The sequence below is a fragment of the Mustela lutreola genome, chromosome 1, assembly GCF_030435805.1.
Source record: "Mustela lutreola isolate mMusLut2 chromosome 1, mMusLut2.pri, whole genome shotgun sequence".
Classification (NCBI taxonomy): domain Eukaryota; kingdom Metazoa; phylum Chordata; class Mammalia; order Carnivora; family Mustelidae; genus Mustela; species Mustela lutreola.
Window position 1 is genome coordinate 212,061,875 of NC_081290.1, and position 26,379 is coordinate 212,088,253.

At 36.9% G+C, this 26,379-nt stretch overlaps 1 protein-coding gene across 3 annotated transcripts in view; it reads left to right on the forward strand.

Moving 5' to 3' along the window:
- SESN3 (sestrin 3) overlaps positions 1-26,379 on the forward strand; it is a 73,430-nt gene that overhangs the window by 14,277 nt on the left and 32,774 nt on the right. Inside the window, exon 1 of one of the 3 annotated variants that reach the window (XM_059186110.1) lies at positions 1,281-1,351. The exons of the other annotated variants lie outside the window; for them this stretch is intronic. The gene's annotated coding sequence lies outside the window, so the exon portion shown is untranslated. Of the gene's footprint in view, positions 1-1,280; positions 1,352-26,379 lie in introns of those variants that run through there. 3 annotated transcript variants of the gene reach the window in all.

Here is a 26,379-nt window from a genome sequence, read left to right on the forward strand (position 1 = left end):
ACTCTTTTCCTCAAGATTGCTTTGGCTGTTCTGGATCTTTTGTGGTTCCACATAAATTTTAGGATTGATGCACTTCGGTTTCTAAAACAAATCCTATGATGTAAAAGCAGCTATTCATGGAAAATAATTTACTTTTAATTGTTGGTAAGCTTTTAAAGGTAAGTACATCTATGTGTTTTTTTCTTTTGTTTCCTTTACTAATGGTCTTTATTAAAGTGATTGCAGAGACAATGTTTGTCACAGTGGCAAATGGAAATAATTGATCATTAATGAGTGCCTTGATGATAACTCCATCTAACTTCAGATATTTATAGAAACAGTTGAATTTTTTAAAAAACTGAGTAAGAAACTCACTCAGAATCCTACTATCAGTATGCTATCAGGTGTTACAGCTTTTGCTTTAGAATGCCACTAAAGTCTGAACTTAGCTTTTAATAAACCACAGTGTTACCATTTATCAAAGGTACTCTGATGTCATGAGAATGAAGTAGTTTGTCTACCGGTACTTCTAGCTAGCTCATTACTTTGTCAGTGACAGTTATACATTTCATACCCATAAAATAGTAGAGGAGTATATTGTTATTATAAAAGGATACTTTTTTTTATTCTATCTTTATAGTCATTTTAATGTTAGTGCTTATGGATAATCAACTATTTGACAGAGCTATAGAGCACTTGAAAACCAAAATGCAATGTGCTGTCAGTTGTAGATCAATTCTAGATTGATTGATAAGGGGTGTCTAAAATGAAAATGTAAGTCAGTGGGAAAGCTAGATTGAACTCCCAGAAATGTTGATACATACGTTTTCTGGATCATATGTAAATGCATAATTGGTTTACAGTTATTTCTAAGAAAAAATTTACATTCAATTACTAAGTTTCTCCACACAAGTCTATAGTAGATAGTTGCTTTTCAAGGCCAGTTGAATCCACAGGAGATGCAACCTTCTTTTGTTGGTCAAGGGTTTGTTTTCCTGAATGTCATTGTAACCCCAGCAGCTGCCTAACCACTGGATAACAAGTGTTAGGAATTAACTTGGTTTTGATTGAATGGATATCCTTTCCAAATTGCTAAGATTGACTGTCCTCCCCCAGACCCACCCCTGAGACCAAAGCTGTTGTTTTATTTAAAATGGTTCCTTTGGGGAAATATGGAAGTGATATATTAACAGAATAATAATAATAATAATAATAATAATAATTCTGTAAGCTAATAAGCCTATTTAATGTCCAGGACAATGGTTCTTGAAGTGTGGTCCTGGAACCAGGAGCATCAGCATCACCTGGGAGTTTGTTAGAAATGCACTATTTGGGGCCCTGACCCAGCTCTGCTGAATTGGAAATTTTGGAGGTGAGGCCTGCCCATTTGTATTGTAAAAACCCCTCCAGGTGATTCTGATGGGTTCTTAAGGGTCGAGAACCACTGGTCTACAGTTATTAACCAAATGCTTCTACAAATCAAAATTGTATGGGTTCATTTTATTTCCAATATGCTTTATTGATTGTTTGAGAAATGGGGTAAGAAGAGGAAATTGTTTCAAATTAAGTCAGTATGAAATCCCTACTTTTTATGGATAATAAAGAGTATCAGTTCTAGAATCAGAAAGATTTCTTTGCCTGTTTAAAAAAATACAGATTTGAGACCATCTGGTACAACATGCTCACCCTAAGAAATATAATATCTTATTTTATTGTTGCTGGATTCTGAACTTTAGCTTAAGGGAAAAAAAGAGTTGGGTTTTAGAAGCTGTTTTATGACTGAACTCAAATGAAATATCTTTGGAAATTGCTTATTTATATAAATATAGTGTTTTAGTACCAACATTGATAGACTTGGATGGGTCTCACCATCTTAAATTATTTTTATTTCACAGAAGATTATAATTTTGGACCTTTTTTTTTTCTGAAACAGAAAGAGAAGTGATAGTATTTATCCTAAAGACAGGTTTAGTATTGAAAGATTGGAAGTTTTTGATTGTTTTGTTTGTTTGTTTGTTTTGTTTTGAGTCCCTTAGACAAATCTAAACATACCTGTAAATTATGGATATTCCTCTTTACCTATAAACTGGTTGCTTACTCTTCAATTACAGATGGGATGTCAGAAAGCCAAATCAGGAAGTCTGAAAATTAACACAAAGGAAACTTACGGAATATCTCTTATACGTGGGCTTTCTATAAATCCAAAGGGTAAAAGGTTGCTCTTTGAAGGGAAAAATTGCTTCGGCCAGTTGTAGTTCTCGCTAGGATAGTAAATAGAAATAATTTTATCTTCTTATTTGGTTGCATATAATTTTGAGGTAATGGGAGTTTTTCTCTTATCGTCTCTAGCTTAGTGGTAAAATCTAACCTGTGTTGACCTTTCTCAAGAAAAATAACAAACTGTATTAAATTGCCCCCTACTCCTAAATTTCTATTTATGTGTTTGCTGCCCCCAACCATATGTAATTACTTAATTCTAACCCATGGAGAGTGATGCTTTTCTATTGACCACTTTTCTATCCTTCTGCGAGGAAAGGACTAATATAGTACCTTAAATAGAACTGTCTCCATGGCAATGGGCAGTCAGCTTTTGACTTTGAGACTCATAAAAAAGGAAATTTAGAAAGGCATTTTCATGGTCTAAAATAGCAGTGCAGCAAAAGGAAGGTATGAGAATATTTCCTGTCAGTTATTGCCTGTCTAATGAAGCTAGCATAACATGATTTTTTTTTTTTACATAGCACTTTTCATCTGAGCATTTCAAAATTCTATACAACAATCCTTCCTTTAATTAAGGAGCAATAATTATTATCTTCAGATTAATGGAAAATTTGAGCAACTCAGATATAAGTTTAGGATGGGGGCCCCTGCCTGAGGAAAATAAGGGTTGCTTAGCTCTAGTTGTAATTTTATTCTCATAAAGAATAAAAATACTAAATTATGGGTCATTCTTGATTATATTTAAATAGAATTCTCCGGGGAACACTGGAAGCAGTGACAAGATTAAAAATAAAAGCAACACTTCGTGCCTATTTTTTCCCCCAACTGCTTCCTATAATTTTGTGTCTACAGATCACTTAGGAGACTCCACTGGCAACCTGCCCGCCTTCCTTGTTCCCTCTTGCATCCATACCTACTTAAGAGGCAAAACTTTGGTTCTCACTGTCGGGCCACCTTGCCTTCCATAAAGGTCTGTGAGAGTGCTGTTTAGTAGGAGCTAAAGAATAAAACCACATTATCATCTGTAATCTTTTGTCTTTTCTGTATGTATTGCCTTCTCAACTAAGCCTTATCTCAGTAAGGCTTCATTTCCAGATGAATGATCTCTTACTTTTTAAAGTATCATCAGTAAATGCTTCCTGATCTGAGGTTACTCTTAATAAGGGAATCAACTGAACAGATATGTGACCTAAATGCAGTAGTATACTGGACTGCTCTTGGGATTATATTTGTGCTTTGAAGTGAATAGTGAATGTATTGTCCGTAATAGGTTATTGAGTAGAAAAGGCTGGATTTATTTTTTTAAAGGATATCTTTTGACATCATATGACTTCGTACCATTTTCGTTCTTAAAAAGGTAAAGAAACTAGAAGGTGGACTCCAGGGGTGCCTGGGTGGCTTAGTCAGTTGGGCATCTGACTCTTGATTTCAGTTCAGGTCATGATCTTGGAGTCCTGAGATCAAGTCCCACACTGGGCTCCATGCTCAGCAGGGAATTGGCTTGAGATTCTCTCCCTCTCCGACCCCACTCACACCCACTCTCTTTCCCTCTCTCTCTCTAAAATAATTACTTAAAAAAGAAGTGTGGGCTCAAATTAGTAATGTCAATTCCTGGGCGATGGGATTGATTACTGGAAGTTATTTTTATCATTTACTTCCTGTTATTGTCTTTTGTTTCCACAATAAATGTATATTTCATAAAAATTTTAAGAACTATCACTATTTTGAAATAAGTAGAACAAATAATTTCAGTGCAGAGAGCAAATCCAAGTGAGATGATAAATTAAAGGCCCATTGAGACAAAAACAAAAGCTCATAGATATAATAAATATCCATAGTAGCTGTGGTAAATTGCCCAGGGAATAATACTGTGTGTGCAGATGGTTCATAAGGACTGAAACGTATAGACATCGATGTATACAATCTGGAAATGAATGAAGGTATTGTAGCTATCTGAATAGCAGTTTCTGTTCTGTTATCATATGCATCATTCCAAGATTTCTCTATAGGAGCCTGTTGTACTTACTAGTATTTAAACAGAAATTTATTTTTTTTCTTTTTAAATTTGAATTCAAAAGATAGCTACTATTGTATTATTCTACTTTTAGATTACATGGTAAATAAGACTTCTTGTACAAATTCCAAAAATTTCTCAAATATTTAATTTGACTATTATATGTTAATCTGGAGGTGTAACTCATTAAGACCTAAGGATAAGGAAAGATGGTTGCCGTATGAAATAATTTATTTTTTATGATTTATTTGTTTGAGAGCAAGAGCGAGACGGCTTGTGACAGCAGTGGGAGGGCAAGAGGGAGAGAGAGAGAGAATCTTGAGCAAACTCCCCACTGAGCAAGAGCCAGACTCGAGGCTCCATCTGGGGACCCTGAGATCATGAGAACCGAAGTCAAAGCCAGAGGCTTAGCTGACCGAGCCACCCAGGTGCCCCTGAAACAATTTAATTTACAGTTATTTAATTTATATTTGTATTCCTGCATTTTTGAAGAATAAAAGGGCATACAGACTATGACCTAGGTTTCAGTTACTATGTGGTTGGAGAGAAATACATTTTCTAAATAGCTTTGAAAGAAGGTGAAAATGGAAAACATATTATTTTGGCTTTTTACAGATATTCATCAATTGTTACTTTAATAACAGTTATGAAGGCATGAATAAAATGTCAATTGTAAATACAGTGTGTGGAAAAGACTAGTTAAGTATTAAATACCTTTTTAATTTTCAAAGAGTGATGTGGTCTTGATGACTGTATTTTTAAGAATTTTTTCAGTCTAAATTTGAATTCTTGAAAATGATCATCTACTCATTCAAGAGTATAACTAGTTACTGTGTTAGTGAATGTTCCTCACTTAAGTGGCTATATTTTCCAATTCTGTTTTCCATTTTTAATTGTCTGAGACATTTGATGAGCAGAATTTTGAATTAAGGGACTACTGTGAGCCAGTGAATAGTTTTATAAATTCAGTCTATCCTACAAATCTTTCCTTTAACTTCTTAGGTGACGTTTAAACATTTTGACTAATTACATTGTGCTTTGTGAACTCAATATTGACTAATTCTAATAATAGCAGATATGTAGCTGATAATGTGACACTGTTCTAAGAAGTCTGTGGATATTCACTCATATAATTATTGTCACGACTTGTTTTAATGGCTTCTTACTTACCCCATTGGTGAGGGAGAGATCCCCAACTTTGGGTCATAGGACGTCCAGACACACAACACCCAGCACTGGACAGATGAGATCAGCAGTTTGTTCTACCTACTCACAACCCAGGGAAAGAAAACACTGCATACCCCGCAGGGCTGCATGGAGGTTGCACTCAGGAGTGAAAAACTAAGGACTGTGGGTGGGAGGCTTTGTCATATCAAGAGGTTGCGATACCCCCTTGGTTCCTGTGGGACTCTGTGATTGGCTTGTTTGAATAATTCCATGGACTTGTGGGGAATTGAAACTTGCTGGTTGGGGAAATGCCATAATTGTACCTGGTCCATGTGGTAAGGAGGGTTGTTTGGTCTGGGAATTTATAGTTAGGTTATTTGAGATCCTACTTATTTTATCAGATGTCAAGGCAGCTTATAATGTTGAGCCTTAATTTCAGGCTTTGCACCATTCTACCCTTTGAGGTAGGTGTTATTATTATCCTCATTTCATGGAGGAGGATATCAGGTACACAAAGTAACTTGCTTAAAACTATGACCACTGTACCTTCAAGGACTTTCTTATATGTTTTCTTTCCCTCAAACTAGATAGAAATTCTCAGTACCCAAAAAGAACGGAAAAGTACATAGAAATGAACTGACCCAGTGTTTTTATTACTAATTGATGAGTTTTCATCGAAGTGCCCTGATGATTTTATTTCCTTTCCTTTTATAAGTCTGTAAACTCTAATATACTGAGATACATTTGCATTTCTTGAGTGAGAGTTGTAAGACATAGTTCTCAACCAAGAGAGGTGATAGTTTTTGGTTTTCCTCTTCTAAGAGTGTTTGAAACAGAATAATTGATAATTTGGACTTTATTCCACCTAGTATAGAAGGAATGGTCTACTGGTCTCCATTTCTAAAGGCTAGTGTTTCTGTAAGTTATATATTTAATAAATATATAAAATGTCTTTTGGTTGATAGGAATTTTGCTGGTTTGCTTGATTACAACTTTAGAACTTGCAGACTTGATTTATCACTACTGTTTAACTAACGGACTTTGTGTACACACCAAGAAGTAATTGATTATTATCTGAGATATATATCCTATTTTTTTACTCTAATGATATCAGCGCATCTCAATTTTCTTGATAAAATTGGTTATCTTTTTCGTGAATCTGGCTTTCAGATAATGCAAATCTAAGTATAAATTGCCTAAATTAATTCTATTGTTTTTTTTAAAATAGGGCCAGATCTTTGATATAAGGAAGACAAGTATTTATTTATAGAGTATTATTTATAATAAACTATATGAAATGATTGAAAGCAGATTTTCCATACTTGAGTTTCTCTCCCTTTATCTTGCCTAAGTTAACTTTTTGCCCATGAAAAAATTTAATTTGCATGTATTCCAAGTCTTGAGTCTGGCATAGTGGGATAATAATAAAAAATGTCTTTAGTCTTCCTTTCTGTCTTAAAAAGAGCTGTGTTTAAGTGATATAGTGTTAGAATGCAAAATTCTATCCATTCTGGTGTAGCTCTTAGGCAAATTTGTTCCAGTTGATATGGAAGGGAATGATTTGGGCGTAATGGTGAATTCTGCATTTACTTTGTACAATTTCATCTGTGAGAAACATGAGGTAAATTCATTAAAGTGCACCCATCTGACCCGAGCTACCTAGGAATAACCCCCCCCACACACACACACGTACCTCAAACATCTGCCCTCTACCTCAGCGCACCATGTTAGGAGCTCCGCCCATCCTCCTCTGGTGTGAGGCCTTCCATTGGTTTTCACATCATCCTCTTTCCCCGGCTTTGTGACAAAAGTGGGTGTAGAGGGGGTTATAGTACTAACAATAAGTTACTTTGGTTTTTAATGAAGGTCTCAGGGAAACATTATCCAGAATGTAGGAAAATTAGTAAATCTTGTCAGAAATTCTACCTGAAATTTGAATATAAGGCTGCTTTTCTTTTGGGGCCTACTATATTCCTGACACAGTACTAGGCTTATTCTTCGTACCTTATTTTATTCGATCCTTGTAACAATCTCGTAAGGTTGAGATCCCCACTATATGATCCTGTTGTATTACTTCTCTTTTCTCAAGGGAAATGAGTATTTTGAAACATGTGTCTATCTTTTTGTAATAGGGAAAACATGATCATCTTGTTTTCTAAATTACAAAAACACATTTTCTGGGGAAAAAAGTTTGTTAGCTTTTGTGGAGAAGGACACTATAGCCTTATAACATTGTAGAATATTGCCACACAGAACTTACAAATCTGTATTTTGTGTTTTGCCACTACAGAAATAAATGTTATTTCAGTGCTTAGCAGTTAAATTAAGGTTTCATGTAGCATCCTTATTTGAAAATTTAATTAGTTTCACTAAGAAATCAAATGATAGCATTTATAAAATACAAAAGAAACTATTGACTCCTGAAATGCAGAAGTCTGTTTTGTTATGTTAAAAGTATTTACAATTTTGCCAACTAAATTCTGCTTAAGTAATCACATATCTATTCAGACTTACTAACAATAACTTTATTTACATGATGGGTAAGAGTGACTTAACATCGCTAAGGTCACTTCTACTCTTGATCATAATATAAAATCACCATTTGATTAGTCTCTGAATCAAGTTCTTTTGGTTTGGAAAGGTACTTTGTGTTTGTGAACTTAGTTTGTAGGTCTTGGTTCCACTTGTAATTGTACCTAAAGAACTGGTTGTTCCCACTCTAATACACTCATCTTGGAACAAAGGTAGGCTGGGGTGCAACTAAGAAAACTAAAAAGTTTTTGCTTTTGAAAGTAAGGTTAGGCTTTGAAGAATTATCAATAAAAACTCATGGGGAAGACCTGCAGTTTCAGCCTTTGCCAGTTGGTTGTGGGGTTTTCTGGAACCTAGCTGCCATATTGGAGGAAGCAAAAGCAGCCCACGTGGAAGAGAAGCATGGCACTCCAGCCGAAAGGCAGCACCAACCAGCCAGATGAGGGAGGCATCCTGTCTTAGTGGCCATCCCATCAATTCTGATCACTGTATACATGTTAGGCATACTGATGGTCGCGTGACTCTTTTAGAAGAGAAAAATGTGGGTTTTTTTGAAGATTGCATTCTAGTGAAGAAATAGCTGTATTTGAAGATCTGTTAAGATTATATGAACTCCCTAAAAAATAAATTATGGACAATAAAAACTCACTAATATATAGAGGCCTAATAATCCTTAATGGTGAAGATAAAATTCTACAATACATTTCTTAATAGAAATATCTGAAAAGAACAAGTCCATACATTATTTTGTGAGGACTTGGAAAAATTGTGTAAAATAATAGAGATTTTTAATCTTATAAAGCAACATGAATCCTTACAGGATGTGAATTTTTAAATGTAATTTAAAAATTTTGTTAGAGTATGGTATTTCTTCTCAACTGGATCATTTATACAGAACAGAAAATGTAGAACATTGAAAAAGTTTTTAAATAAATTTAAAGTGAAAGTCATTCTGTTATAAAAATATGTCAGTTATATCTGTAATAAGGTTTATTTTCTAATCTTGGTTTTATGACATTTTACCAAAAATTCAAAATCTGAGTTTATCAGCTTTTTAAGAGATTAAGTAAAATGGTTATTTAAAAAAAAAATTTGTTTTAAACTAGTAAGAATAATGAGAAGGTAATTTTAAGGTATTTTGGTTATTTGTTTCTGAAGACTGTTTTTTTAGAGTTGCTTACAGCATTTTGTATGACCAGAAAATGGGAATACAAAAGGGCCCTTAGAGATGATCTATTTCATTTTTCAAGTGAGAAAATTGATGCCCTGGAAATTGAACAGGTTCTCTCAGTGCTGAAGAAGAATGCAGGTTTTTGGTACCTTTTCATCATATCACCTTGCCGGTAGCATTTAGTTACACACTGTTCTGTTTATCATTGTTTGAGGTGCGTATGTCTAATTTCACCAGCTAGTTTGTAAAATTCTTTAGGCAGCTTTTCTACTTTTTATAGTCTTAAAAGTGCTATTACACAAGTTGTTTAACAATGAAGAATTCAGGGGCACCTGGGTGGCTCAGTCAGTTGAGTGTCTACCTTTAGCTCAGGTCATGATCCCAGGGTCCTGGGATTGAGCCCCACATCAGGCTCCTTGTGCATCAGGGAGCCTGCTTCTCCCTCTCCCTCTGCCCCTCTCTCCCCCTCTTTCTCAAATAAGTAAATATATATATATATATATATATATATATATTTTTTTTTTTTTTTTTTTTAATGAAGAATCCAGTTTGTGCAAACTGATTTGTTGGTTGGTTGGTTGATCTGAATGTGTGTTTTTAACTTAGAATTGCTCTGGTTCCCATTTGATGTCTTTTTAATGCTAAAAAAATTAGTAAAGCTTATATCATATGAATGCGCATCTTTTTTTTTTCCCCTGAGTTCTTGTTTCTGTTTATTTGAGAGAGAGAGAGAGCACAAGCTGGGGGAGAGGCAGAGGGAGAGAGAAGCAGGGGCTCCATCCCAGGATCCTGGGATCATGACCTGAGCTTCGCAAAGGCAGACACTTAACCAATTGACCCACCCAAGAGCCCCTCTCATCTCTGAGTTGATTAAAAAACTAGGGATTAGTATACTCACACTGAGGCCTGAAAAAGAGGCTGTCCTTAGTTAACATAAGTTAAATTAGTTACACAGAATGATAAAGAAGAGAAAGGTGTGTGAATGGCATCTATATAGAAGTTAATCTGGAAAATGGGAGGAGATATCAGGACAATAACAAATTAAAGACAGTCTTTTTGATAATTAGAAGATACCTTCCATGGATTTTAATTGTAACATAATTATAGCTCTTTCAACCAGAACTACACTCTGAGAATTTTGTTGCCCAAACAAATTCCAAACGTTTGGATGTGGGATGATTCTATTCAGTTGTGATTGTCTGTGTGTGTGTGTTAGTGTGTGTCTTAGGACTAGCCTGAGTCCAGGATGACAATAATTGTTTAAGGCAGGGGGTGCCTGGATGGCTTAGTCGATTGGGTGTCTGCCTTTGTTTCGGGCCATGATCCTGGGGTCCTGGGATTGAGCCCCAGTTAGAGCCCCATGCCTGGCTCCCTGCTCGCTAGGGAATCTGCTTCTCCATTTGCCTCTCTTTCTGCGTGTACTCGTTCTTCCTCTCTGAGGGAAATGAATAAAATCTTTTAAAAAATTGTTTAAGGTGGTCACTGCCCCGAAAGATGCTACTTAATATCATCATTAAATGTGTAATCGTCTCAGTAATATATCGAGATGTTATGGGGTCAGTCAACATTTGCTGAGCACCGGATCTGAATTTATGATCAAGTAAGGTGGAATTACTTCTAGAATTAAATTAGTGAAGTAGAAGACAAAGTTATGTAAAGGTAGATCAGGTGTCATTTAAGTGAGAAACCAGAAGAAGGTACAAACTTGCTGTTGAATGATTCAGTATAGAGAATGTAGGAACTGAGTTGGGTCTGTGGAGAGAAGTTAGTAACACCATGATAAATACGGTGAAGAAGGGACGTGGCATTCCCCAGGTGGAGGTTCAAGGACAAAGGAACAAAGATACAGAAATATGCAAAGGAGTGTTTGGGAGTCAGCAGATGAGGGTAGTTGAAGCCAGGTGTTCATGGTAGGACCACTTGGAAAACAAGCACTGGAAAGCTAGATAAGGGCCAGAATATTAAAAACTTCACCCTCTTTCTACCGTCTTCCCTCCCCTTCCCACGGCATAGCTGGAGATACAATGTGTATAATAATGGGATGGTGGTGGAGGTGGGACACATATTAGTCACTGACAGAGACTTTGTGAACAGGTGGTGAGAAGTTGCCATTAAATGTTAGAGTGTTCAGCCTAACAGGAAGTTTGAGTCCTTAAATGCAGATGAAAATAATCAAACACTTGACTCTTGCCAAGAAACTTATATCCATCCTTCTATATTCCCGCCTTATACAATTATATCAATAGATTATTAGAGTCATCCTAAATCTGAGCTGCCCCTTCTCTTGATTTCTTTTCTGTCACTTGGTACCACCATTATTCATCCATCCAGGCACTTGACAGGAAACCTAGACTTCTCTCACTCCTTCCCCCTCCTATCCAGTCAGCCCCTCTGTACTGTTTATTCTGTCTCCTAAATAGCTCTCAACAGAATGCATTTTAATCCACACTGTTTAGTGAACCCATATCTTCTCTCTCCTAGAAATTATAGGAGCCGTCTAACAGGTGTTACATTCTCCAGACAACCCCACATCTCTTTGATGTCAGAAATATTTTCTTAAAAGATAAATAGAATCTGTTTAATATTGTCTGTTCATATGAAGTCCAGTCTCTTTGGTCTGGCATTCATGATACAACTCTTGCCTATATCTCTAGGCTTATTCCCTGAGAGAGGTTCAGGGATCAGGTAGAACAGTAGGTAATTCCCTAAACATGTCATGACTTTGCATATTCTGTTCTTTTTACCTGGAATGTTGTACGCATATACACCCATCTGTTTTCTAGATGGCGTGACACATTTCCATGCCCTTTCTAGAGATCTGTCCCATCGGTAAGGCTCTTTTGGTCCATCCCCTTGCAGGCAGAGTTAGGTATTTCTGTTTTGGTCATCTCCCTTATAGCTCCTAAAGTCTATTGTAATTGTACATCCATATTTATTTACATGATGTTTGCTTGAGGTCAGCACTTACACTTTATCTTCGTACTCCCAGTACTTAACCCAAGACCTTTCAAATAAACTTTTAGAAAGAAAACTTCTGGGGGGCACCTGGGGGAGTCAGTTGATTGAGCAGCTGCCTTCTGCTCGGGTCATGATCCCGGAATCCTGGGATTGAGTCCCACATCAGGCTCCCTGCTTGGCAGGGAGTCTGCTTCTCCCTCTGCCACTCCCCCCTGTTTTGTGCTCTCTCGCGCGCTCTCTCCCTCTCCAATAAATAAATAAAATTTTTGAAAAGATCATAAAAAACATCAAGCTATACAAAAGCAGAAAATACCATACACCAAGCCTCCAAAAGCCGTCACCAAATTCAATATTGCAAGATATTGCCACTTCATCAATCCAGTGCTGTTATTGTCCCTGAGGTAATTTAAATTAATTAAATCTCAAAGGCATTTTCTTTTACCCCTGCTACATTAGCATCTAAAGTATATTAATGCATTCTTGTATAACTACAATGGGAATTATCACACCTAACAAAATCGACAATAATTGTGTGATATCATGTAATATTTCATGTTATTCAGTTTCCTCTCATTGTTCCATGTCTTTTTAGAGTTGACTTTTTCTGACTTAAGTTCTCTGAAGCTGTGTCTTTGAAGTCTGTCTTCAGAATAGGCTTTCCTCTTTCGTTGCTCCTGCTGCTTTTTTTTTTTTTCCCCCATGCCTTTAACCAGTTGGGGCAGTTGTCCTATAGGATCTTTCATAATCGGGATATTTTTCTCTGTTTTCTCATGTTGTCTTTTAACTTTGCCTTTCACCCTCTGTGTCCTGTTAATTTGAAATCTGGACTAAAAGCTTGATTAGATTCAGTTTCAAGTTATTTTTAGTACATAGACATTTTCCTCGTCCTTTTTTATGGCTGTATTGATGGATTAGATTCTCAGAAGTGAGATTGCTGGGTCAAAGGATAAATGCATGTGTAATATTTCCAGACATTGTTAAATTCCTGTCCCTGAGAGTTGTTGGATTCTTGCATTCCCATAATTTTTGAGAGTGTCCGTTCCCTCATAGTCTTGTCAATAAATACTGTTGCCTAACTTGGTTATTTGCCAATCTGATAAATGAAATATAATGTTTGCTTTTCTCTTTTTATGAGTAATTTCTTCTGTTAATGCCTATTCCTTGTCCAGTTTTTTTTTTTTTTCCTTTGGTTTTGCTTTTTTCCTGTTGATTTTTGGGAGCTCCTTAAACAATTAGAGAAGTAACTATTGTTTGGGGTTAAATTTCAGGTGTTTATCATGTGATTTTGCCTATGGTGTTTTTGTAACGTGTAAAAGGTGTGTGTGTGCGTGTGTGTGTGTGTTTGAATTACCAATTCCAGATACTGAGTCATAATTACAAATGTTCCATTGGTTTGTGAATCTGTTCATATGCCAACACAACTCCTAATTATAGAAATATATTTTACTATACGGTAGTAAATTGTGCTTTTCCTACAGGGTTTTCTTGATCATTTGTATGTACTTCATCGGTTGAAAGTTTATTTTACAAATGAGCACTTCCATAGAAGTTCTGTGACCTATAATAGACCTAAGTTCTATAATGAGAAAACCAAAACATCATAATTGTTCTAAGAGCTTCTTGATACTCTGTCTTACTGTGAAGGTGAAATGTGGCAATCTTTTGCAAATGACTGAAACCATTTATAAGGATACCTAACCTCTTTTAATTAGGTAACCTTATAAACAGTTTCAGTCATTTGCAAAAAGACTTATCTTTTAAAGTCTCTTTCAAAATAGAGACTATGCACAGAGCGCTGCAACAGGCCAAAGTGAGGCGGTTCTCCAGGCAAAGCAGATGTGACACTGAGTTGTGAGCCACACTAATCATTTTATTGAACACCATTTGCACGTGAAAGAATGACAGATGGTTACTCACACTTGGGTATCTGGCAGTTTCAATAACTAAGTCACAAAAACTAACCAAGTGAGCCTGCCACTTTGAGGAAAACAACTGACAGAACTTACTGCTCATGATAAAATGTGAGCGCTCATGAGAAAAGAATTTTTGAAAACTGCTATCCTCTACCATGAGCTTGACCACTTCTCCGTACTTACAGATGCCTCTGATGTGATGAGGTGGTATTAACAAATTTTATTTTTAATATTATATGTATCACTATTTTAAAAACTTGCAAAGCTCAAGGAACCAATACTTTCTAAATGACCAGTGGTTAACATTACAAAATCATATGTGGGTAAATGATCCATTTATTACAAGATAAGCCAATGAATTTTAATGCAGCACAGTAAGAAACTTATTAATAAGGCTTCAGATTCTACATTGCAACAAACTTATAAAAGCTACCATTTGTCCAGTTTTAGTGTAGTATCAAAGAATGTGCAAAACGGTGTGCAAAGACTATTAAAATAGACCTCCCTTTTCCAATTACATCTTTGTGAAGGCCAGACTTCATTCATGTTGTACAATCACTACAACAGATAACAACATTTTGAATGCAGAAGCAAATATAAGACTCCAGTTCTTTTTAATTAAGCCAGATATTTGCTCAAATGTAAAATAATGCTCCTTTTCTCAAAGATTTTTTGCTGCTGTCTACAGTTTCCAAAAAATTCACTTGTGTTAACATGTAATGGGTTTATTACTTCTGTTTTTAGTTTTAAATGAATAAATACTTCAAAATGTTCTTTGGTTTAATTTCTTACATGGTAGCTATTGAGAGATATTACTTACATAAAAGCTTTTGGAGTCAATAATTTTTAGTATAAAGAGGTCCTGATATCAAAATGTTTATGAACCATCCACTGAAATGAGCATAATGGGTGCCTTGGTGGCTCAGTCAGTTGAGCATTGGGACCCTTGATTTCAGCTCAGTCATGCTCTCAGGGTTGGGGAGTCTGCTTGAGATTCTCTCTCTTCCTCCCTCCCCCCATTCATCTTGTGCTCTTGTCTCTCTAAACTAAATAAATAAATCTTTAATAAAAAAATAAATGAGCATAACAACTCATGGTTTTAATTGTAATTTCAATAGGCTTTAAATTTACTTATGCTCATTAAAGCACAGTTTTGTAGTTCTCTGTTTGTAGACTTAGGGGTTGACACCATAGATCAGAAATGAAGTTAATGAGAATTAACTATTAGATTATGATTATTATTTTATTATTCAGATCAGATTTTCTATTCCAGGCAAGAATTAAAAGACGACTGTTCTTTCCAAAACGAAACAAAAACTTCTGTTTTTCTTTTAAATTTCATTACTACTAAAGTTGAATGTAATTCAGTGTAAAATCAAACACACTTTAATTTGCTCAGTTGTTGTGTTCCTGGGAGGCTGTGAAAGGTACTTTCTCAATTTAAATTAGACCGTAAGTTTCTTGTTATTTTTTACTACTCAGTGTGTAAAGAAGTATTGGTTTTCAGGTGGTTAAAATGCTGATGTTTTGTAAATCTACAAATCAATTGTATTTGATGTTTTTCTCCTGATTCCTCTAAGGTAAGCAAGTGATCTCTATTTTGTTAATCATCCTGTTTTGAAAGATCTGGAAACTGTGCCGCCCTCCTGTGTTGCATTAGAATAACCTAAAGGCCTTTTGATTTTGTTATAACCTAGGTGGTAGATGCTGAGTTTAGAAGATTGATTTAAAACTGTGTTTCCTTGGGATATGCAGGTGGCACAGTCTGTTAAGCATCTGATTCTTGGTTTGGGGTCAGGTCATGACCTCAGGGCTTGGGGCTCAGACTCTCTCTTCCCCTCCCCCCTCTCCCTCTGCCCCTTCCCCTTGCATGCTCTGTCTCTCAAATAAATAAGTAAATCTTTAAAAAACGAAACTATGTTTCCTTCATATACCAAGGAAACTACATTCATAGCATTTTTGTTTGTTTATTTCTTCAAAAGTCTTACTTTCTCAAACTCCCAATTTTAATTTCCTTTAATCTAGTTAGGACCTAATTTTAATAGTAAAACTTACTAAAATCAAAGAGAGTTTTTATTATTACACAATACAAAACTTGAAACATTGTTTGTAGAGAAGTAAAGCCCTTTTTAGTACTTTTGTGGAACTTGAGGAGAGATCCTATAATTGGTAGTAGGAAAGTATATTGTCTATATGTTAATAGAGAAGTACCGACTTAGGTAGTTATTATGGACTCCCATTATCTCAGATACAAAGAGTAATAGTCCTCTCCTCGTTGTCTTGGGCTTGAGCCCAAAATTTTAATAACATGTTTAGCAAGTGTATTTCTTAGTTCCACATCTCTTAAAAAAAATTTTTAAAAAAGTGCTCAACACTGAAAAGCTTATATAGGAGCGTTTATTGTTCCGGATTATTAGTGTCACAGCATGTAATAATATTATTACTGATTTCTAAAAAATATTACAAATTATGAGAAATTGCAGATATTATTTGTTTTATCAATATAAGAAAATAAACAAGAAAAAGTGTCACATAGGGAACCCAGGGGGTGCAGGGAAAGTAATGGATTGATGTCTAGGACTGTTTATGAGTTTGACTTACTGTTGTTTCTCACTGAGAAGACAGACAATGGCCTTAAGTGCACAGGATACTTTTGCCCTGAAGCAAAAGTCTGTACCAGACTCCTGTCCCCCATTGTTTTCATGCTGCTGTGCTGTCACACTACAGATACTGTATCAGAAATTGATCTTGCTCTTTAAGGAGCTTATTTATTATTTGAAAGGAGTGAAAAGATAACAGTATATGTCAATAGTTATAAAAGAGAGGAACACAATTGTGAATCTTAAGAAGAATAGGTTTAAATTCAAAGCAGGTCTTGGGAATTGGTAGGAGTGGAGGGGAGACCAAAGAAGATGATACTTGAGCCAGGTCTTAAAGGGGGAATGGGTAGAATTTCAATAGACATCAAAAAGGCAAGGCAGAGTCTCAGGAAGCTCTGGTTAAATATATCTAAGTTCCACAGAATACAGAAAAGACCTGTTGTATTAGAACTACTGATTTTTAGGGGCACCTGGGTGGCTCAGTCAGCTAAGCGTCTGCCTCTGGCTCAGGTTATGATCTCAGGCTCTGGGATCGAGTCCCGGGGTGGACTCCCTCAGCTAGCAGTGGGAGGAATGCCCTCTCCTTCTGCCCCTCCTGACCCCCCCCCCCCCCAGCTCTCTTTCTCTCTCTCTGTCTCAAATAAAGAAATAAAATCTTTTAAAAGAACTATCAACTTTTAATTTATAGGTGAAACTAACTTGATAGATTTATGCTACTTTGTGGCATTACATGGAAAGTGGAACAGGATATGTGTTCTTTACTGCTTGCCTCTGGATGGCCTTGGACATGAACATGATTTTAGATTTACTTCCAATTTAAAGGATTAGCTTGTAATATGATACTACTCAAGTAATTTAAGACTGTCCCAGTTCCATATTTTATTTTGTTTTATTTTATTTTAAGAGAGAGAGATTGAGAATCCCAAGTAGGCTTCACACCCAACGTGGAACCCGATGATGTGGCGCTCAATCTTAAAACCCTGAGATCATGACCCGAGCAGAAATCAAGAGTTGGGTGCTTAGCTGGCTGAGCCACCCAGACGCCTCTCCCATATTTGCTTTTAATATTCCTACCTTTATAAGTTGGTGTCAGTCTGTGGTTGTACAGGGTGCTAGTGGTCCTTTTGTTTTTACAAGTTTGCTATTTCATAGTCTGTATAAAAACAGAAAAACTTGCCTGCACTTTGCACGGAGTTCACCATGAGTTCTAATGAATAAAATTTAAGAGATTTTTGTTACTAGCCAGGGGAAAGCTCATTTAGAAATTCAGCTATACTGCAGTGCAAGTTTAACTCATTAGCTCCCCTTTGCCATATGGATATGTGTTTAATTATTTTATTGATGGGATGAGGCCCATTCATCTTTGTGTACTTGACTGCAGCTGCTGTAGCAACTATTATTACTGATTTCTGCTCGATAATAGTCTTACTTAGTAGGTGAATTTATGTATCTTTAGGCCGACTGTTGGTAAAACACATTTACCAAATGGTTCCTACAAAACGGCACACCAAGGTTTTTTGTTTTTTTAATGAGAGTTGCTTAATCTTGATGCCTCATTTCTTGGAACTAATTTTTTGAAAAATGAAATAGAAAAAAAAATCCTGTTATTCAAATGATCATTACTTAAAACTTTAAAAAATGGACCAGATGTTTATCTCACACTGTAGTCTGTATTAAGTTGAAATGCTCAAAGATGGACAAGGCACTATGCAGGACCACCAGGAGCTGACGGCTTAGCAGGGGAGTGAGAAGGTAAAGAAATCACTAAAATACACTGGATGGGGGCGCCTGAGTGGTTCAGTTAGCTAGTTAAGCATCTGGCTTTGTCTCAGGTCATGGTCTCAGGGTCCTGGGATCAAGCCCCATGTTGGGCTCCCTGCCCAGAGAGTAGCCTGTGTCTCCCTTTCCCTCCACCCCTCCCCGCCAATAAATATATAAAGTCTTTACAAAAAAATACATTGGATAAGTGCATTGCTTTTAGTGGAAGTGTTTTGAGATTTCAAGGTAAAATTTTAGCCAGTATGTGTTCGTAAGGAATCGCTGAAATTCAAAGTTAACAAGGTGTTTGCATGTTCTTCCAGTGACTCTGGCCGGGTTCGAGCTGTTGTTGGTAGAGGGACTTGGTAGGCTTCATTTTACTAGGTATGTAAAAAGGAGTCCACTCCTGGTCTCAGGCCCTGGAAATGAGGCAGGGTCTCCCACCTGTGAAGGGGACTTTTGAGCGCTTTTTGGAGTGTCAGTGCATCTCTGCCACGCGCTTTGATGCCTGGCGGGGCTCCTGACGTCAGTGGTTCTTTGCACACCCTAGCTCCAAGTCATAGGAGAGATTTTGGCAGGATTTGAAAGGTTTCCATCCTTGGTGCTCTTGCCATTTTCCGCTACCAGATCTTTTCTCACAAAATGACTTTGGATCTCAGTTATTATATCATGCAGGTCAACACATATTTTAATCTAGTGTAGGAGAAGTCACAACTTTGTTAAATTGTCTTTTAGGCCATTTAGGTGGTGGGAACACAACGTATATTCCAGATCATTACAGAAATTTAAATTTGAGTTTACTGTAAAATTACCAGTCTGTTACAATTAATCTTAGAGCCTTTAGGTAGTGATAAGAGTTTTTAATCTCCTTGTTCCTTTCCATTTGCCCTTTTCCTCTGAAATATGCAATGTCATCAATTTCTCTAAACCCAGGCCTTATCCCTGAAATCGTCTGCCAAGGAACAAAAAGATGGCATCAGCATTACCTAATAGCCTGTTCATCTCTGCCCTTCCTGCAGTAGTTTGTGCCAAACACCTGTAAAGAGTAGAAGGAGACTCAACAACTGAAACGTACTGTTCGTATTGATCATTGCAGTTGGCTTTCTTGTAGTCACAAATTAAAATTTTTGCTTGGGCCATGTGTTACATAGGCAGGATGCTTTGTCATTGTTGTATGTTAAAAAAAAAAAAAAAGTTAAAAAATGAAGGTATTAAATTGCCTTCTTGGGATTTACTTACTTACTTATTTATTATTTTGTTTTAAATAAGTTCTATACCCAATGTGGGGCTTGAACTTGCGACCCTGAGATTAAGAGTCACAGGGTCTCTACCAACTGAACCAGCCAAGCGCCCCCTCAGGCTATCTTTAAAAGCTATGGGATCAGTGTGCACTCTGGAGTCAGATTTCTGTTTTGCCATGATTTTTACATGTTAAGATTTTAAAAACCTCTCTTAAGTGTCTCTGTGTCAAGTTAATGATACATATTACTCAATATATTCTCTCCTAAAGAGATAAATTCATACATAGTTTTTACATTTTAATAAATGGGATGTGCATGTGTTTTGCTTTCCTGTGATAAACTGGTGAGATAAGTGAAAATGAAATTTAATAATTTTAAAGTATTTAGGAGCAGGAAGTTATAGCACTTAATTCTGCAGGGTAATCAGCTTTTTAGGGCTACATATTTTGTTGATTACCTCTAAAAACTCATAATTTTAAGAATTCCTGACTTCCAAGTGTCTGAAATTGATTTATATAAAGTTATCTGGAAAATTGCTTAGCTGTTACATGTCAAAAGAAGCCATTTTCTAAATGTAATTAATCTTCATCCTTACAGTGTTTTGTTTTCTAGCAGATAATGACTTAATAGGCATAATCTCCACTGATGAATTTCACACATAACTTCTTTCAGCTATAATAACATCCCTGAAAAATGAAACTTTCCTCATGGTAGCATTCTTGACCTTACAACCCTTGTAAGACAATCTTAGAACACATAGAACTGACAGAGTCTCGGTTCCTATTTTATACCTAGTTTTCTTTTCTTGATTGAAATTATGGAATTTTATGGAAAAAATTTAAATAAATCCTGTGACTACTGTCTAAGACATTTGAAAACAAAGCCTACTTAGATTTACTATTGTTTAAAGTTTCTTAAAATTCTCTGTGCCCTTTTATTTTTTAACACAAAAGTCAGCATTTTAGAGATGTTCTTTTTACATAGTGATTTGAACATTGTCATCAAATTGAGATTCCGAAGAATGGTATCTTCCAACTTTACTGCCATTGTAGTTGTTGGTTTTCCAGTTTTAATATGCAAATCAATTTTTATTTTATTTCTATAGTTACTTTTTTAAAAAAGAGTTATTTAGTTATTAGAGAGAGAAAGCATGAGTGGTGGGCCCCAGGGAGGGGCAGAGAGAGGGGGAGAGAGAATCTCAAGCAGGCTCCCTGCTGAGCATAGAGCCCAACATAGGCCTCAATCCCCGGACCCTGAGATCATGACCTGAGCCAAAATCAACTGACTGAGCCACCTGTGCCCCTACAGTTACTTTAATACATGTTTATTATGTTTTTGTTCATTCCTGAAATTTTAACCATTTTGTATCTTTGCATCATCCCAGCTGCCAAAATCAGGACTAAGTGATGCTATGGAGCAATGCTGTACCACAGACACTTGGGCGATGATTAGAAAAATCCTAGATTTGCATTGTGCAAATCTCAGTAGCCACCTGTGACTGTTGTACACTCCCAAAGGTCAGGAATGCAATTTGGGTGCTGCATTTTTTAACTTTATTTAAAGTTAACTTAAATGGAAATAGCCACATGTGACTATTGTAATAGATAATGCAGCTAAAAAAAACTCGAGAGCTAGCCTTGGGAATTTAGATTTTCTTTAACTTTTTTTTTCTTTTCTTTCTTTTTTTTTTCTTTTTTTTTTTTTCTTAAGTAATCTCTGCACCGTACGTGGGGCTTTTTCTCACAACCCCGAGATCAAGAGTCACATGCTCCACCAACTGAGCCGGCCAGGCGCCCTGGGATTTTAGACTTTCACAGAAACAAAACAAGGCCATTGTACAAGAATCGCTGGTATGATCAAAGCCATTTGCTTCTGCAGAATAAGATATCAGCTTTATACTTAAAAAGAGGAAAATAGGGTGGGGTTATTCCTCAAAATTAGTGCGGCTGCAGGTGACTTTCACTTCTAGAACAACCCTTGAGTTCTATTAGAGCAGCGTCTGTTGAGAAAATAGAGCTATACTTATTTGGGGTGTTTGGTCTTGTTTTACATCAGGGAAAACTGGCAGAAAGAAAACTAAAACTAAGACCTCATTTTGAATTATGCATTGCATTTTTTATGTGTTATCTTCTCAAAGCCTCCCCACAAGAGGGAAAGCTAAGATGCTGAATTGACATTATTCTCAGTTGTGAAGGGAAAGTATTTCTCAATTCTTATGGCTGAGGAGGGTCTGTGGAGAGGATGATTTAAAGAGTGAGTGGGGAAAAGGCAGTTAACAGCATTTGGCAAATGTTTGAACACAGGCTCCTACGATGAGGAGTCAAAGCTAACTATCCATTGGAACCAAGGCTACTGCTATGTGTGGTGACTTTACAACTCAATCAGGAAAGTGAGAAGGGACAGTGGGTTTGATGTAGAAGATTTTTTTTTAAGATTTCATTTATTTATTTGAGAGAGTGTACAAGTGAGGTGAGGGGCAGAGGGAGAAGGAGAAGCAGGACCCTCCCGTTCCCTCCCTCCATGCTCAGCAGGGAGCCCCACTTGTGGCTTGATCCCAAGGCCCTGAGATGATGACTTGAAGTCAGACACCCCAGAAGAATGGTTCAAACGTGTTGATTTTAAGGTGCAAAAATTACAAACAGATGAAGTCAACAGCAGCTCAGAATGCTCCACAGCCAGACTGCAGGGCCAGGAAGAGCTAGCTCTGAGCTAGAGAAAAGGATTCAGGAGTCAGTTGCCTGGCTTGCTCATTTTCAGTTCACATGCCCTTTTTTCCCTGCTTTCCACCCCCTACCGCCCACCTCCCGGTACAGGGACTGTCACAAAACCCAGTAAATTTGGTTTTATGGAAAGAAGATGTAAACCCTAGAAAAGAATGCTGACTTGAGAGAATGAATAGTAATGAAAGAAATGCCAGGGATGTCCAGGGAAAGTGCACGAGTGGTCAAGGACTCCGTAGGATGGGTGCTCCAGTGTGAGAGAGGCAACCAAGAGTGGAGTTGCGCAGGAGACAGATCTGAATGGTGCGAGGAAGCAAGAAGGCTGGTGATTAGGTAAGGAGCATCTCAGCTGGGATCTAAAGAGAGTGCTGACATAAAAAGCACAAAGTAGTGGTTGCCAAGGGTTGGGGGGTGAGGAAAATGTGTTGTCGTTCAATGGGTATAAGGTTTCAGTTACGCAAGATAAGAAAGTCCTAGACATCTGTTGTACAACACTGTCCTTAGAGTGAGCAATTCTGTACTATACATTTGACTTGTCAACGTGGCAGATCTCATGGTGTGTTTTTTTACCATAGTTTTCTAAAAGGGAGAGAAAGGTTTTATTTTTCTGGAGACTGTTCTAAGAGCAGAAATTGAGACAAGGATTCTTGGAACTGGCTGATTGTTTGTTCGTTTTTCCTGAATTACCCTTATCTGGATTCACTCTTAATTTGGTTGAGAGCATTTCTGCAATGACATTAAAATGCTTGGTTATAGGATGGAATAGTTGTGATCATCAAATCAATCAAATCAATAAATGAAATCATTTATCATTTCAAAAAGCCATTAAAATGCCAAAGATGTGTTTTTGGTTTGTTTGTTTGTTTGTTTTAATTTAGATGAAGACTGGAGAGCAGTGCTATTTGGTAGAACTTTATGCATCGCTGCAGAGGAATGTCGGCACTGTCCTTTATGTTATGTTAGCCATGGATGTATGAGGTGGTTGAGCACATGAAATGTGACTAGCATGGTTGAGGAACTGTACTTTTAGCTTTAATTTTAATTAATTTAAATGTCATCACATGTGACTGATGGCCACTGTACAAAGCAACATAGGCCGAGAGACTTCAGAAAAGTTAATCAGGGTGTGAATGAGGTAGCAACTTGGTCCTGGGCATTTTGGATTTGAAATAAAAGCTGAGGAAAAAAAATAAATAAATACAATTATAAAAAGAATAAAAATTTAAAAAGCTGAGGAAAGGTGTCACAGGGTATTACAGGAGACCAGAGCTTCAGCTTAGGGTTTGAAGATGAATCTTTGGGATATGGTGCCATCCTCTCTCTTTTGGGTTTGACTTTATCAACTTTCAAAACAGACAGAAAGTAGGTGGGCTGAGGGGTATGGTACTTAGAAAAATGAGTTCACAGTAGAATTTATGAGCTGCCATGATCATTTTTTCAATTTTGTTTTTCACCTTCTTATAAATATACAAAGCAGCTAACTGAGCCAGTTAAAATATTAGTTAGCCAGCTAACTAAAATCCTCACCAGAAAAGGTGCTCCCTTTATAGAAGCAGGAACTAGCTGATCATTTCAGTAGTGGTGCCATTTAAAAAACGTAACCAAAGAAAGATACATGATGGCAAAACTTACAAATGATGTTAGTTTTCAAGGGCACCAGGGTGGTTCCGTTGGTGAAGCATCTGGTTCTTGGTTTCCACTCAGGTCATGGTCTCAGGGTCATGAGATCGAGCCCCACCCCAGGCTCCATGCTCACTGCAGATTTTGCTTGTCCCTCTCTCTCTGCCCCTCCCCATGCTCGCACGCGCTCTCTCTCTCTCTCTCAAATAAATAAAAATCTTTTTTTTAAAAAATGACGTTAGTTTTCCCTTCCCTTCAGTGTTTAAGCAGCTCTCTTAGTCAGCCCACATCATCTCTCCCCGGGGCTATTGCAGTAACTGCCCAACTGGGGAGTTTCTGTTAGTTGGTTTCTGTTAGTTTGTGTTAGTCCCAGGTTCAGGGGCTGCATCACCCCCAGATTGTATTATTTAAAAAAAAAAAACTATTATTTAAAATATTGTATTGTTATTAATTATATTACACATCTCAATGTAAGAAATTTTACCTCACATATCATGAAAAGTTTCAATCACATTTTTGGATGCTGTTTTTCACTTTTGAAGTGAATGAGTTAAGTGGGCGTTCTCTCAGCTGATGAACCGTAACCATTTTATTACCATAAAATTGGTAAAAGATTTTTGCTAGCACCTTTGCGGTTTCCAACAAGAACTTTAAGGCTATTTGACCTAAAGCTCAGGAAATCCACATCGGGGAATTCTTCTAAAGAACCTATCCTGAATACCACAGTCTGCCCTCAAACCTCTTTATACAAAGATCCTCATCATAGCATTATTTATAATAGTGAAAACTGGACATAACTTTAATGTTCAGCCAAAGGGGGATGACTAGGCAAGTGGTAATTGTTAAAATGATCTCTTCCTTCATCACCGTGGGTATACATCTGCTCTGGGCTCTGTCATATGCCGCGTGGTTGGCTGTAGGCATTTCTGTCAGGTTAATCCTTATTTGTGTCTGGCGCGTTGTAGATTCTCAATGTTTGCTGACTAAATGAGCAAACGAATGTTTACACAAATGAAATTGAGTCTCTGTTGCTTCTTATCAGTTGGTCAAACGAAGAGATGTTATGTTCTTTGAAGTGCAACAGTGGGAAGTTCCATTTGTAATGAAGACTTATTTCAGATTTAAACATCTTCTGTTCCAGAAAATACTACGGTAGACAGAATAACAATTTCAAGCATGTAATGGTAAATTCAGTTGATAAATGTCTCAAAGCTGATTTTTACAAACAAATCATATTAGTAATAAATCATTCTTTGTCTCCCAAAGTCCCTTCATAGACTTTGGGTTTTTCTCTCCCTGTCTTTTCTCTGAATTTTATGTATTTTTTATAAATATAAACAAAAAAGCCCACTTACCTTTCCATTGGCATTTTTTCTCCTCAAACCTGTGGTAGGTCCTCACAATCAGTTTCTCTTAACTGCTCTATTCATTTGAAATGATTCATCATCAAGGAAATTGCTTTTCACATAGGACTGCATTAGGCTGTATTACAGAGAGAGTATTTGAAATGTTTCCTATAACTCACAGCAGCTAGCAGAGAGAAGAAATCTGTTATTTTCTTTTAAATTATTTTTCTGGGTAAACCTGGATTTGGGTTGTTTTAGACAGGAAATGCCGATATTAGAATTTCTAAATCACTCCTTTTTACATGGAGTCTTCTAGTATTTTTGACCAGTAGGTTAAGATATATTTGTCATCACTTTATAAATACAACCTAAATGCCTGGTCCTTTCTGAAACCTGAGCCAGTTTAGGTTATCATTACTCAATATATTTATTCTGATAGAATTCTGAAAATTGATGGAGGTTGTGTGCCATGCTTATGGGGGCAGGGACCCTCCCTCTTTTGCTTGCTCTCTATCCTCTGAGTCTGTCACAGTACCTGATCAGATTCTCAAAAAAAATCACTGAACGCTTGGGCTGTCTCCTTTTGTCCATTGGTTTTGTAACTGCTGTTCATTGAAGTAAGGGGTTGGGGGTTGCCTGGGTGGCTCAGTCATTAAGCGGCTGCCTTTGGCTTAGGTCATGATCCCAGGGTCCTGGGAACTAAAAGCCCCACATGAGGCTCCCTGCTCAGCGGGAAGCCTGCTTCTCCCTCTCCTACTCCCCCAGCTTGTGTTCCCTCTCTGGCTGTGTCTCTGTCAAATAAATAAATAAAAATCTTTGAAAAATAAAAGCAGTGGATTAGAATAACTATTTTGTGTTTGGTAGGCTCTTTGATTTTAAGGAACAAAAAAGACTCCAATTACCTTATGGAGAGAGAAAGAGGGGAGGATGGAAGGGAGGAAAAGACTCGGGAGAGCCTGTGATTAGACTTGACTTCGTTGGTGACCCTATAGAAACGCTAGTGCTTTTCCCTTTAGCAGCAGACACGTGTTAATGCATCTTTATTGTGTTCTCTGCCTCTGTTTCTGAGTGCTATGTTGTTGCTCTTCTTGTTGTCAGGGTCCATTACTTGCATATACCTCCAGTAACTCTAGAATCTTA